At 43.3% G+C, this 13,339-nt stretch overlaps 1 protein-coding gene and 1 long non-coding RNA gene across 3 annotated transcripts in view; one reads left to right on the top strand and one right to left on the bottom strand.

Moving 5' to 3' along the window:
- SERINC5 (serine incorporator 5) overlaps positions 1 to 13,339 on the top strand; it is a 203,092-nt gene that overhangs the window by 99,641 nt on the left and 90,112 nt on the right. The window lies entirely within an intron of this gene.
- On the bottom strand, positions 3,917 to 8,515 carry LOC146405608 (uncharacterized). Its single transcript, XR_014838154.1, has 2 exons — positions 8,419 to 8,515; positions 3,917 to 8,293 (listed from the first exon to the last, which is right to left on the bottom strand). It is a non-coding gene; the product is annotated as an uncharacterized LOC146405608 (long non-coding RNA).

The following is a 13,339-nucleotide window of genomic DNA, read 5'->3' as shown; positions in this document are numbered from 1 at the left end:
CGAGGCCACCATAAAAGGCCAAAAAGTGAGTGGTGCCCCACTTCCTGGAAATTCCCATCCTTTCTCCAAGATTGTTAGAATATTCCTCCTACTCGTTAGCCTATGAAATTACCCAGCTCAGAGAAACTAACAACCCCATAGCCTGGTGCTCTCACTTTAGGAAGAGATGACCTGCGTGCCCTGGGCCACGTCTCCCCTTCTAAGATGCTCTGTCTATGGAGTGTGTATCTCTGTAAATAAACTTGCTTTTACTTTGATTCACTCTTGAATTCTCTCCTGCATGAAGCCAAGGACCTTCACTTGGCAAGCCTGTCCCAGGGACTGACCTAAGATCTGGGACATGATCATCTCTCTCATGCCCGATTTTTCCTGTGACAGTTTTATGGTCTAGAATTTGATGTGCCTTGGTGAACTGTTCCATATGCTCTTGAAAGAAGATGAATTCTACGGTTATTGGCTATCGTGTTCAAGTTGGTTGCTCCTGTTGTGCAAATCTCTGTCTTTAATGATAGAGGGGTCTAATTCTGTGAGTTACTGGGAGAAGGATGTTAACTTTTCTAAATAGGATTGTCATTGTGGTTTTGTCTCTTTCTCCCATTAATTCTCTCAGTTTTTGTTTAATATATTTTTAAAGTCTTAGGTATATACACATTTGAGATTATTGTGACTCCTTAATTAATTGATCATTTTATAAAATGATCCCTTTTATCTCTGCTAATGCTTTTTGTCTTAAAGTTTTTGTTTGAGGGCCACACTACCCTTTTAACTGTCTTTTTTTCATTTTAATAATATACTTTATTTAATCCGATTTATCCAAAATATCATTTCTACATGTAAGCAATTTGAAAAGTTGACAGTGTGATAGTTTGTGGGGTTTTTTTTTTTTTCATGCAAAATTTTTCAAGGTTTGGTTCCGTATTTTGCATTTAGTGCTCATTACAAGGAGAGGACCAAGAGCTCAACAGGCACAAGTTCATCCTTCATTCCCCTGCTTCTGTGCTCCTTGTGGTGTCTTTACCATAACATTGTTTAAGAACATGCAACAATAATTATATTTGTTCATATATCTCATATGAAACTATTTCTATATTTATCATTCATTCTGCCTTCTAGCAATGTGTGTTTTTGAAGCCTTTTAACTTTCAACCCATCTGTGTCTCACATTTAAAAATTTGGCTCTTATAAACAGCATGTAGTTGGGATTTGCTTTTTGATCTAGTTATATAATCATTCATGTTTGAACTTCAGGCTATATAATGTTTCCATTTCCCCTTTGGTTCGTTGTTCTTTTTTCTCTCTTTTTTTTAGGGGGTGGGTAAGCATTAATTGAGGATTTCTCAGTATTCTATCTTCTTTATTGCCTTTTTATGCCTTTAAACGTTGTAAAGATTATAGTATATAGCACTATGAAGAAGGAATAAGAATCAGAATTTCACTATTAGTGACGGAAATCTTTATAGGTAGATTGATTTACTAGACACTGATCCAGTCTTTATAGCAAATGATAAGTAAGGTTACATGAAAACCAACTTTAAAACAGTATTTATGGAGTCCCATCATGGCTCAGCAGAAAAGAATCTGACTAGCATCCATGAGGACACAGGTTTGATCCCTGGTCTTGCTCAGTGGGTTAAGGATCCAGTGTTGCCATGAGCTATGGTGTAGGCCGAGGATGTGATTTGGGTATCAAGTTGCTGTGGCTGTGGTGTAGGCCAGCAGCTACAGCTCTGATTGGACCCCTAGCCTGTGAACGTCCATATGCTGTGGGTGCAGCCCTAAAAAGATGAAAAAAAAAAAAAACCCCAAAACAGTATTTACTATTTTATAAAAGCATTATATACTGCAAATCAGCTATAATAAAAAAGAAACTATAGTTATTACAGAACACTTGGTAAATACAGAAAAGTGTAAGGAAGAAAATAACTACCCTTGCAATCCTAGACAGAACAAATCCTGTTAGTAGTATCTTGTTTTATTTCATTCTAGTATTAAAATGAAATAAATTAGACCATGCTTTATGTACTATTTTATATCCTTATTTTCATATAACATTATGAACATTTTCATATATGTAAGAGTAAGAACATTTTAATGGCAATATCACTTTTAATCACATCAACATTTGTTTCACTATTTTCCTTTTATCAGATGTTTAGTACATTTCTTTTTTTAAAAAACTCTTGGGGGAGTTCCCTTTGTGGTGCAACGGAAACAAATCTGACTAAGAACCATGAGGTTGTAGGTTTGATCCCTGGCCCCCCTCAGTGGGTTCAGGATCTGGCGTTGCCATGAGCTGTGGTGTAGGTTGTAGACAGTGGCTCAGATCTGATGTTGCTGTGGCCATGGTGCAGGCCAGCAGCTGTTCTCCGATTTGACCCCTAGCCATCCTCCATATGCTGTGAGTGTGGTCCTGAAAAAGCGCCAAAAAAAAGGTGATTTCTGTCATGGCTCAGTGGAAATGAATCTGACTAGCGTCTATAAGGGCGCAGGTTTGATCCCTGGCCTTGCTCAGTGGGTCAAGGATCCGTGAGCTGTGGTGTAGGTCTCAGACATAGCTTGGATCTGATATTGCTGTGGCTGTGCTTTAGGCTGGCGGCTACAGCTACAATTCAACCCCTAGCCTGGGAACCTCCACATGCTGGCCCTAAAAAGACAAGAAAATTTAAAAAAATTTAAAAAACTATTATAGGTAACTTATGTAATCTTTTTTTAAATGCCCATATGTCTTACTTTAGGGTAGAGCCCTGGAAATAGCCCTATTATAGCACAACATGAATATGCATTCCTAAAAATCCCACTATGCAGATTCACACAATAAAAACCAAGGCCTTGAAGGGACACTAGGGTTGGGGTACAGCATTCAAAAATTTTGTCAATGACATGTTAAAAAAAAAAAAGAACAAAAAAACCATGGGAGTTCCCATTTTGGCTCAGTGGGTAACGAATCCGACTAGGAGCCATGAGATTGTGGGTTCGATCCCTGGCCTCACTCAGTGGGTTAAGGATCTGGCGTTGCCGTGAGCTGTGGTGTAGGGCACAGACGCAGCTCGAATCTAGCCAGACAGCTCCAATTAGACCCCTAGCCTGGGAACCTCCATATGCCGCTAATGCGGCCCTAGAAAAGACCCCCCAAAAAAAAAGAGAGAGAGAGAGAATCTTGTAAAAAATGGTATTAGAGTTTTACAGATGTTAAATGTTGAAGAGATATATAAAGACTGTGAAATAGTTGGTACTTGACCTTGAAAAAGACCTCAAATTTGCTTGTGGATGCAGGTGTTGGAAAAGTTGCAGCTTGTGAGTTGTTGTGAAGTGGTGGCTGGAGAATTAGCTGCAATTGGATGGAAAGTTGAAAGGCCACATGTGCCGTGGAGTGACTCATGCCTCAGTGGAGTGGAGGCGTGAGCGTTTCATTTGTTCCTCTGCAGCTCAGTTCATCTGGTCACAGTATTCTGCCTTCAGTTAACGTTTCTCACAAACAAAATTGCAAGTCCTGTTATGGTCATTTTGTTCCCTAACGTGGTGGGGGAGGAAAAAGTTCTCTTAGGGTCTCTGACTGGGTCTGAAAATTTAACTGTCAAAACTTAACTGAAGAAAAGCACACACATTTATATAATGTAAGTTTAATGTGACTTGAGAGCCCTCATAACGCAATGAAGACCCAAGAAATGACAAATACTTTTTTTTGTGTGTGCCTTTTAGGGCTGCACCTGTGGCAATGGAGGTTCCCAAGCTAGGGGTTGAATTGGAGCTACAGCTGCTGGCCAATGCCACAGCCACAGCAACGCCAGATCCAAGCTGCATCTTTGGCCTGCACCACAGCTCACACGGCAACACCAGATCCTAACCCACAGAGGAAGGCCAGGGATTGAACCTGCAACCTCATGGTTTTTTTTTTTTTTTCAGGGCCGAACCCACAGCATATGAAGGTTCCCAGGCTAGGGATCGGATTAGAGCTGTAGCCACTGGCCTACGCCATAGCTCACGGCAATACCGGATCCTTAATCCACTGAGCGAGGCCAGGGATCGAACCTACGTCCTCATGTATGCTAGTCAGATTAGTTTCCCCTGTGCCATGACGGGAACTCCGACAAATATGCTTTTTATTGGATTGAACAAAGAGCAGTTATGGAGAAGGGACTAAACTTTGTGGGGTGGGTGAAAGGAAGATAAGAATTGTTTCAACAAGGTCTGTTTGTGTAGAATTCTATCTCAACTTCTTGTCCTCGAATAAGAATGCCTTTGTCCTGGGACAAAGAGGGCACCTCTGATGTGGGAGTTTCATCTCTTGCTTTCAGGAGGAGCCATGAGGGTCAGAGTGCCCTCCTTGCACCTATTGTTTCTCAGGTGCCTGTTACTGAAAATAATTGATATGCCAAAGTGGCATATTTTGGGGTGAGATGCTCTGAATGATTCTGGGGGGACAGCAGTGAGCAATGGCTTGAAGAGAAATCTTGATTTCTTTCTTGAGAATTGAACCTGGGTAGCCTGGCTACAAACCAGGAGTCCTAGCCTCTAGACCAGGGGTTAGAGGCTAAAAGTTGAGTTGCCCTGATTCTTGCCCCGTTGAAAATAAGTGTGTCTCAAGGAGGCAAAATCCGTAAAAACAGCCCAAGGTTTATTATTGTAAGCACAGTTCATGTGAGAGAGCACACAGGCAATCAGAAGCAAAGTAACATACTCAGAGAGGAGTGTGGACACCCCCGCCAGTGGGAAGCATGTCAAAGGGATGACTTAAATCACTTATACTAGGGCAGTTCTTCCCGGAATTGTTGTCCTTTGGCCAGTTAATCTTGTTGTATCTCTCACACCTGATAGAACCCAGGACCCTCTCCAAATGCGCCTGTGTATCTTTTAGCCAAGATGGATTCCAGCACAAAGGCTTGTGGGAAACCTGACACCACTCATTACGGGGTGGTGCCCCCTCCATTTTTGACCCTGAGAGTCTTTTTGCACATGTGTAGTTGGGGTCTTCCTGACCCCAAGAATGGGAAGTGTGTGACCTCTTGATCCTTTGCCTAAACAGGGCTTAGTCTCTCTCTACCCCTTTTGTAACTGTTTAAATAAAGTGTCCACAGAAGGCAAAGCCCAGTTGTTTATCTTGTTGTTGTTGTTACCTCTATCTTGAAGTATCAACAGGTAGCTGGTGGTAAATGTCTGTCCTGGAGCTCATCTTTCTGCTGTCTCCTGACCTCCTTCAGTATCAATCTTGTTGGAAAAAAAATGTGTAGTTTTAGAGCAAGTATAGCAGAACCAACTACAAAATGCATCACTCAGAAGCCCTGGACGAGGCCAACCTCCTTCAGAAAGGCTGACCAGTTCACAGCCTGTTAGCTGCATGAGGGAGGGGCAGGCCCCCCCACCTCTCTTTGGACCAACTCCCAGAAAGCTGGTGGGTGGAAGGGTCTTCCGTTTCTCCTACGCAACTGTGCTCAGACTTCTCGTTCTATAGTCAGCGAACAACTCCAGAGACAGGAACTTCCTAGCTTGGGAGACAGCTCTATTTCATTTTAGCGAGCTCTGCTTGAATTCCTCTTCTTGTCAGCCTCTCAAGGCCTAAGTGACTGACTGGCCCTGATCGGAGTGACGGATGCAGTCATTTGGTAGAGCAGAAGAGGCAGCGTTGAAAGTGGAATGGGCTCTGGCTCCTGGGGCTTGGAGGACCACAGTTAGCTTGATGCAGCTGCTCTTGGTTACGAGAAGGAATCCTCATTGTCTCCCTAAACCATTAGCTCAAAATTGGGACATGCTGACCAAGGGGAATTGTACCTCTGAGTATGTGAAGTTTCATTTGGAATCCAAATCACTGGAACTTCTAGCACACCCAGATCCTTTGTAAGGATAATGGTCAGGCAGTTCAGAACTAGAACCATCTCAGGAAGTCTTTGGTTGATAGTAAACCAGAGAACGTCTCACTGCTGACCTTGAGATTTCTGATGGTCAGTCAGTGGTAACTGATGCCTGTCACTCCTGATGGTGGGTTACGATTCTCAGATACCTTATGGATTGTGAGAATCTGGTTAGTCACAGTCATCTTCTGGAGCCAGATGAATCCTTAAGGGTGTGGCATGTCCACTTTCTTGTGTTTTTGAGCTCAGGCCCTTCTTCCAGGTTCACACAGCAAATCAGCTGCAGCAGGGCCTTCCACCCTGCTTCCCTGGCCTTTGCTGTGCCCCAGGACCCAGCACACAGTGGATATTTGGAAAATGACAAGAGAGAATGGGTAGGTAGGTATTGGGCTTTTTCTGGAGATATCCGCTGTCTTTGCAAAGCAGTTCCACTAAGAGCTCATGGCTACAGATTTAAAACATAATCTTTTAGTTGAAATCTCAGCAATTTTTTTTACACTGCATTTTGCTGCAATAAAATTAGTTTAAACCTTTTGTCCTCTCTCTTCTCTTAAACTCCCAAGCAGTTGTTTGAATTTTTTTTCAAGAAGTTCTGCTCTTTCTGTGAATCATAGATTTACAGGATTTAACAGAAAGTAGTTTTTAAGAGTGTGCATTATTTCTTACCAAGTGATATAGTTTGTGAGAGTTGCAGGTTGCCGAGTAAGGGGTATTAGACCACTTAGATTGAGCTGGTTAACCAATGAGGCACTCTATGCAAATTGTCATGCCCAGCAGTAGCTTCTGGCTGCAGGCTTTGAAAGGCATGAAGCAGTAAATTATTTCCTTATGATGGGGGAGGAGAGGGTTGAGGGTTTTCTAGCAGAGCTCAGAGTCTCTGAGTTCATTTTCCTGCTGTGGCGTGGCAAGCAGGAAGGCAGGCCACGGAGTGCCAGAAGAGGCTGAGGCTTATTCTCTTAGCTCCTCTTTGTGAGTCTGACCATATTTCCAGGTTTTTAGGGAGAGGCCCCTCCTCCTCCACTAAGCACTGCCCTTTCATTCCCCCTTCCTGATGTTTTAAGACTTTGAAAGTAATAAAAGTCAGGGACTATAAATTAAGTAGCTTATACTTTAGAGCTCCTGATTTTTTCAAAGAAAGTATCTATTGGGAATTCCCATTGTGGCTCAGAGGGTTTAGAACCCGACTAAAGGAAGCAAGTTCGATCCCCTGGCCCCGCTCAGTAGGTTAGGATCTGGTGTTGCAATGAGCTATGGTGTGGGTTGCAGACAGGCTCAGATCTAGCGTTACTGTGGCTGCGTTATAGGCTAGCAGTTGTAGCTCCTCTTCGACTCCTAGCCCAGGAAGTTCCACATGCCATAGGTGCAGCCTAAAAAGACACACACACAGTGTGCTTGAGGGAGTCCTGTTGTGGCTCAGCGGGTTTAGAACCTGACATAGTGTCCAGAGGGTATGGGTTCGATCCCTGGCCTCGATCAGTGGGTTAAGAGTCTGGCATGGCTGCAAGCTGTGGCATAGGTCCCCGATGCGCCTCAGGTCTGGTGTTGCCATGGCTGTGGTGTAGGCCGTCAGCAGCTGCAGCTCTGATTCGATCCCTAGCTTGGGAACTTCGTATGCTGCAGGTACAGGCTTGAAGAAGGAAAGGGAGGGAGGGAGGAAAGAAGGAAAAGAAAGAAGGAAGGAAGAGAAAATTTAGCGCTTAAGCTAAGCTAGTTAGATGAATTTGATAGAAGGAGAAGAATGCTTTATGGTAAGAAAATTTAGCATATTTCTGGTATGCATTTTGTAACCTTTTGTGGGTAGTCCAGAGGCAGAACAGTTGAGTAGCTAACAGCTGATTCTGGGGAGAGGTAGCCTGAGTCCAGATAAAGTTTCTGTCCCTTGCCAGCAATATGCCCTTGATCTGTCCTTTAGTTTTCTTATCTGTAAAGTGGGGGGTAATCCAGTACCTTACTTGGATTTTGCGCTTGGAGCAGGACCTGGCCCAGAATACAGGGGAGGGCTAATGCTCTCCCTTGGCAATAGCAGTGCTCAAGTTGTAAGTTGTGAATAGCTTCTTTGGGGGATTGGTCCATGCCTTTTAGTAATGTTACTCTAATATTTAACCACATTTAAATCAGTAAAAAGTGGGTCCTGAGCTGCTGCAGTGACAACGCCAGAACTTTATTATCCCACTGCACCACAAGGGAACTCCTAAGGTGAAGAAATTTTTAATCTTGGAATAGTAAAGGCTTTTGTAATGGTGGCAGAGGATGCATAAGCAAAATTGATGAATTTGGTATATAAAAAGTAGAAACTTGTCCATAGCAAAATATAAACAAACAAACAAAAAAAACAATGATTCATGAGACAGAGATTTCTTTTTACAAAAGGTCTTTTTTGGGAGTTCCCCATTGTGGCTCAGTTGTTAGTGAATCCGACTAGGAACCATGAGGTTGCAGTTCAATCCCTGGCCTTGCTCAGTGGGTTAAGGATCCAGTGTTTCCGTGAGCGGTGGTGTAGATCGCAGATGCGGCTTGGATCCCTTGTTGCTGTAGCTGTGGCGTAGGCCGGCGGCTATAGCTCCAATTCGACCCCTAGCCTGGGAACCTCCATATGCTGCGAGAGTGGCCCAAGAAATGGCAAAAAAGACAAAAAAAAAAAAACCCCAAAAAAACCCAAAAACCAAAAACCAAAAGGTGTTCTTATGAAACAACAGAAAAGACACACAATAGAAAAGGAGACAGGTCTTGGATAGTTGCAAATGGCCAATAAGTATGGGAGAAGATCCTCAGTTTTTTAATTTAAAAGTACAGTTCGGAGTTCCCGTTGTGGATGAGCGGAAGCAAACCTGACTAGCATCCATGAGGACTCAGGTTCTATCCTTGGCCTTGCTCAGTGGGTTAAGGATCCGGCATTGCTGTGAGCTGTGGCATAGGTCACAGATGTGGCTTGGATCTGGCCTTGCTTTGACTGTGGTGTAGGCTGGCAGCTATATCTCCAGTTTGACCCCTGGCCTGGGAACCTCCATATGCTGTGGGTACAACCCTAAAAAACAGACAAAAACTACAATTCAGAATGGATATATTTTTCACTAATCAGGCTGGCAACGTTAAAAAGTATAACAAGTATCACAAGGTGAAAGAAACACCCACCTTTGTGGGTTCATGTTCATTCACCTTTGGAGAGGAATCCTTAAATTAGCATCATCTCTTTGAATCATAATTAAATATGCTCATGTTCTTGGACCTCGCACTTCTGCTGTTGTTGTAGTAAAAGTGAACACGGAACATCTTAATCATTGATACTGGAGATTAATTTAAGATGAAACGTTATTAGCCATCTTTATGATGGAATATTATCTTGCCCTTAAAAAGAATGAGGTAAATTTGTGTTTGTAGACAGAGGTGTCCAAGATAAAGTAAGGGTCAAAAAACAATATGCGGGAGTTCTCTTGCAGCACAGCACCTTAAGGATCTGGCATTGTCCCTGTAGTGGCCTAGGTCGCTGCTGTGGTATAGTTCTACTCCTAGCCCGGGAACTTGCACATGCCGTGGATATGGCCAAAAAAAAAAACCAAACCAGGGAGTTCCCGTCATGGCGTAGTGGTTAACGAATCCGACTAGGAACCATGAGGTTGCGGGTTCGGTCCCTGCCCTTGCTCAGTGGGTTAACGATCCAGCGTTGCCGTGAGCTGTGGTGTAGGTTGCAGACGTGGCTCGGATCCCGCGTTGCTGTGGCTCTGGCGTAGGCCGGTGGCTACAGCTCCGATTCAACCCCTAGCCTGGGAACCTCCATATGCCGCGGGAGTGGCCCAAGAAATAGCAACAACAACAAAAAAAGACAAACAAACAAAAAACCAAAACAGAAAAAAAACCCAATCCCAAAACAATCTGTGTATGATGAATCCATGTTTAAGGCTTTCAAAAGGAATAGGCCCATATGTATTGAATGAGGCACAGACGTATTGATAAGCATAGATGCTTGAATATGCGTAAAGGTTTCTGAGAGTTTTGGGTTTTTTTTCTTTTTATGGCTGCACCTGTAGTATATGGAAATTCCTGGGCTAGGGGTCAAGTTGGAGCTGCAGCTGCTGGCCTACACCACAGCCACAGCAATGCCAGATCTGAGCCCCATCTGTGACCTGGCCGTAGCTCGCAGCAATGCCAGATCCTTAACCCACTGAGCCAGGTCAGGGATTGAACAGACATCCTCATGGACACTATGTCAGTTTCTTAACCTGCTGAGCCACGGTAGGAACTCCTCTGAGAGTTTTTATTTTTATTTATTTTTTCTTTTTCTTTTTGCCATTTCTTGGGCCACTCCCTTGGCATGTGGAGTTTCCCAGGCTAGGGGTGGAGTTGGAGCTGTAGCCACCGGCCTACGCCACAGCCACAGCAACGCCAGGCTAGGGGGGTCGAGTCGGAGCTGTAGCCGCCAGCCTAGGTCAGAGCCACAGCAACGCAGGATCCGAGCCGCATCTGCGACCTACACCACAGCTCACGGCAACGCTGGATTGTTAACCCACTGAGTAAGGCCAGGGATCGAACCTGCAACCTCGTGGTTCCTAGTTGGATTTGTTAACCACTGCCCCACGACGGGAACTCCGTTGTTTGTTTGTTTGTTTTGAGGGTTTTTAAGATAAACTAAAAATAGTCAACAGTGCTTACTTCAGTGGAGTTGGAATGGGAGGTTGGGGGGGTGTGTGTTTTTCATTTGACACGTATGTTGGTTACTTTAAAAAATTTCAAGCTTGTTTTAGCAAGCTTAAAATGTAGGAAAATCAACCTGTTATATAATTGCATTTCCTGTCACTATTTTCATTTTGATATTACTCCTGACCCAAGAAGATGGTTGGTGTGCATGTGTGTGTGGGTATGAGAGAGAGAGATGTGTATTTAGAAAGTGGGTTTAGAGATGACAGATTTAACCTATTTTTACATTAACATGGGGAAATGAGATTATCGATTTGGTTGCACAGTCGGTAAGGATATATGGTGTAATTTATATTTTTATCTGCACTAGCCACTGTTCACATATGTAAATGTAGACTTTTCTTGATTAAAGCATACTGAGGTGAAAAGAACTACAAAAAAAAGTGTGCCCCCATAAAAATAGTTGCCAAGATCATAGTTAAGCTGTCAGTCAGTCTTTGTCAGAGTGCAGCAGCCAGATGTGGGTTACTATTGAAAGGGCTGGTTTTTTGCTATAAGAGAAGAAAATTGTGGGGGGAGTAGGAAGGCGCTCCAGTGCTAAGAACCAGCCATTTCCAATATTCAGTCCCTTAAGGAAACTCAATGTTGAAAGATCCCTGAAATACTTTATGTAAACTTTACAAAGCATTTTACAGCTGACCAATAATTTAGGAATTACATGGACCCATTTCTGCTCCTAAGGACTGGGAATTTGCCCCTGGGGATACTTTATTCTTGTTTAAATTAACAGGTGTTCAGAAACGCTCATACTTCTATTTTTACCCTGAAAGTAGATTTGGAGAAATGCCAAGCATTTACTTCTCTGTTGAGCAGAAAGGTCCAACCTCTTAAAATTATTACTTGACATTTCTTCTTTTTCTTTTCTTTGGAATACTTATTATTTGTCTAAAAATGACCGTGCTAGGTAAATGTTTTTGTTTTTGTTTTTCTTTTCTTTTTTAGGGCTTCACTTGAGGTATATGGAGGTTCCCAGGCTAAGGGTCCAGTCGGAGCTATAGCTGCCAACCTATGCCACAGCCACAGCAGAACATCAGATCTGAGCTGCATCAGCAACCTATATGCCTCAGCTCAGGGCAATGCCAGATCCTTAATCCACTGAGCGAGGCCAGGGATTGAACCCTCGACCTCATGGTTCCTAGTCAGATTCATTTCTGCTGTGCCACGACAGAAACTCCAGGAACTCCTAATTTTTAATTAAAGAAATTCTTTATAGAATTTTTAAAAATAGGAGTTCCCATCGTGGCTCAATGGAAACGAATCTCACTAGCATCCATGAGGACACGGGCCTCACTCAGTGGGTTAAGGATCCAGCGTTGTCATGAGCTGTGGTGTAGGTCCCAGACTCTGCTTGGATCTGGCTTTGCTGTGGCTGTGGTGTAGGCTAGCGGCTACAGCTCAGATTTGACCCCTAGTCTGGAAACTTCCATATGCCGCAGGCGTGGCCCTAAAACAAACAAACAAACAAACAGAATTAATTAATTAAAAAAAAGAATTTTTAAAAATAGTTTTTTTTTTTTGTCTTTTGCCATTTTTTGGGCCACTCCTGTGGCATATGGAGGTTCCCAGGCTAGGGGTCTAATCAGAACTGTTGACACCAGCCTACGCCAGAGCCACAGCAACGCAGGATCCGAGCCACGTCTGCGACCTACACCACAGCTCACGGCAACGGTGGATCCTTAACCCACTGAGCAAGGGCAGGGATCGAACCTGCAACCTCATGGTACCTAATCGGATTCGTTAACCACTGCGCCACGATGGGAACTCCTAAAAATAGTTTTGAGACAATAGTTCACATGCTGTATAGCTGATCCAATTGAAATGTAAAATTCCCTGTTTTTTGTTTGTTTTACCTTTTTAGGGTCGCCCAAGCGGCATCTGGAAGTTCCCCGGCAAGGCGTCCAATCAGAGCTACAGCTGCCGGCCTAAGCCACAGCCACAGCAATGCCAGATCCAAGCCATGTCTTCGACCTATACCACAGCTCATGGCAACTCCGGATCCTTAACCCACGGATCCAGGCTAGGGATCAAACCCGAATCCTCAGGGGTACTGGTTGGGTTCATTATCGCTAAGCAACACAGGAACTCTTCAGTGTTTTTTTTAGTGTATTCACAGAGTTGTACAAGCATCAGTATAATCTAATATTAGGGCAGTTTTCTCCCCTCTGTGACCATTAGCATTTGTTCCCAATTTCCCCCCAAATTTCCTCAGAGCCCTGACAACTAATAATTTCCTTGCTAACCCTAAGGATTTGCGTGTTCTGGACATTGCATGTGAAGGGAACCGTACAATATGTGGCTTTTATGACTGGCTTCTTCCACTTAGCATGTTTTCAAGGTTCATCCATGTTATAGCACGTGTCCATACTTCGCTCCGTTTTATGCAGTATACGGCATTTTATTCATCCGTATGTTAGTTGATGGTTGCTTGGGTTGTTTCCACTTTATGGCTGTTTTAAATAATGTTGTTATTAACATTTGTATACAAGTTTTTGTGTGACTGTGTTTTCATTTTTTCTTGGTTTATACCTAGGAGTGGAATTGCTGCGTCATAGGGTAACTATGTTTAACCTTCTGAGAAACTGCCAAGTCATATTCCAAAGAGGCTGCTGCATCTGTATTTCTATGAGCAGTGTATGAGGGTTCTAATTTATCCATATCCTCATCACCAAGACTTAATATTGTCTGTCTTTTTTTGAAGTGTGTGAAGTGTTCATTTTGGTTGTGATTTGCATTTTCCTAATAACTAATGTTGTTGAACATCTTTTCAGATGCTTATTGTCCATTCATGTATCTTCTTTGGA

The sequence above is a fragment of the Sus scrofa genome, chromosome 2, assembly GCF_054392235.1.
Source record: "Sus scrofa isolate SSC_HxYL_T2T_F1_AM1 chromosome 2, Sscrofa_HxYL_maternal_Yorkshire_Landrace_v2.0, whole genome shotgun sequence".
Lineage (NCBI taxonomy): Eukaryota > Metazoa > Chordata > Mammalia > Artiodactyla > Suidae > Sus > Sus scrofa.
The sequence above is the reverse complement of the archived record's forward strand: the minus strand, read 5'-3'. Positions and strand labels throughout refer to the sequence as shown.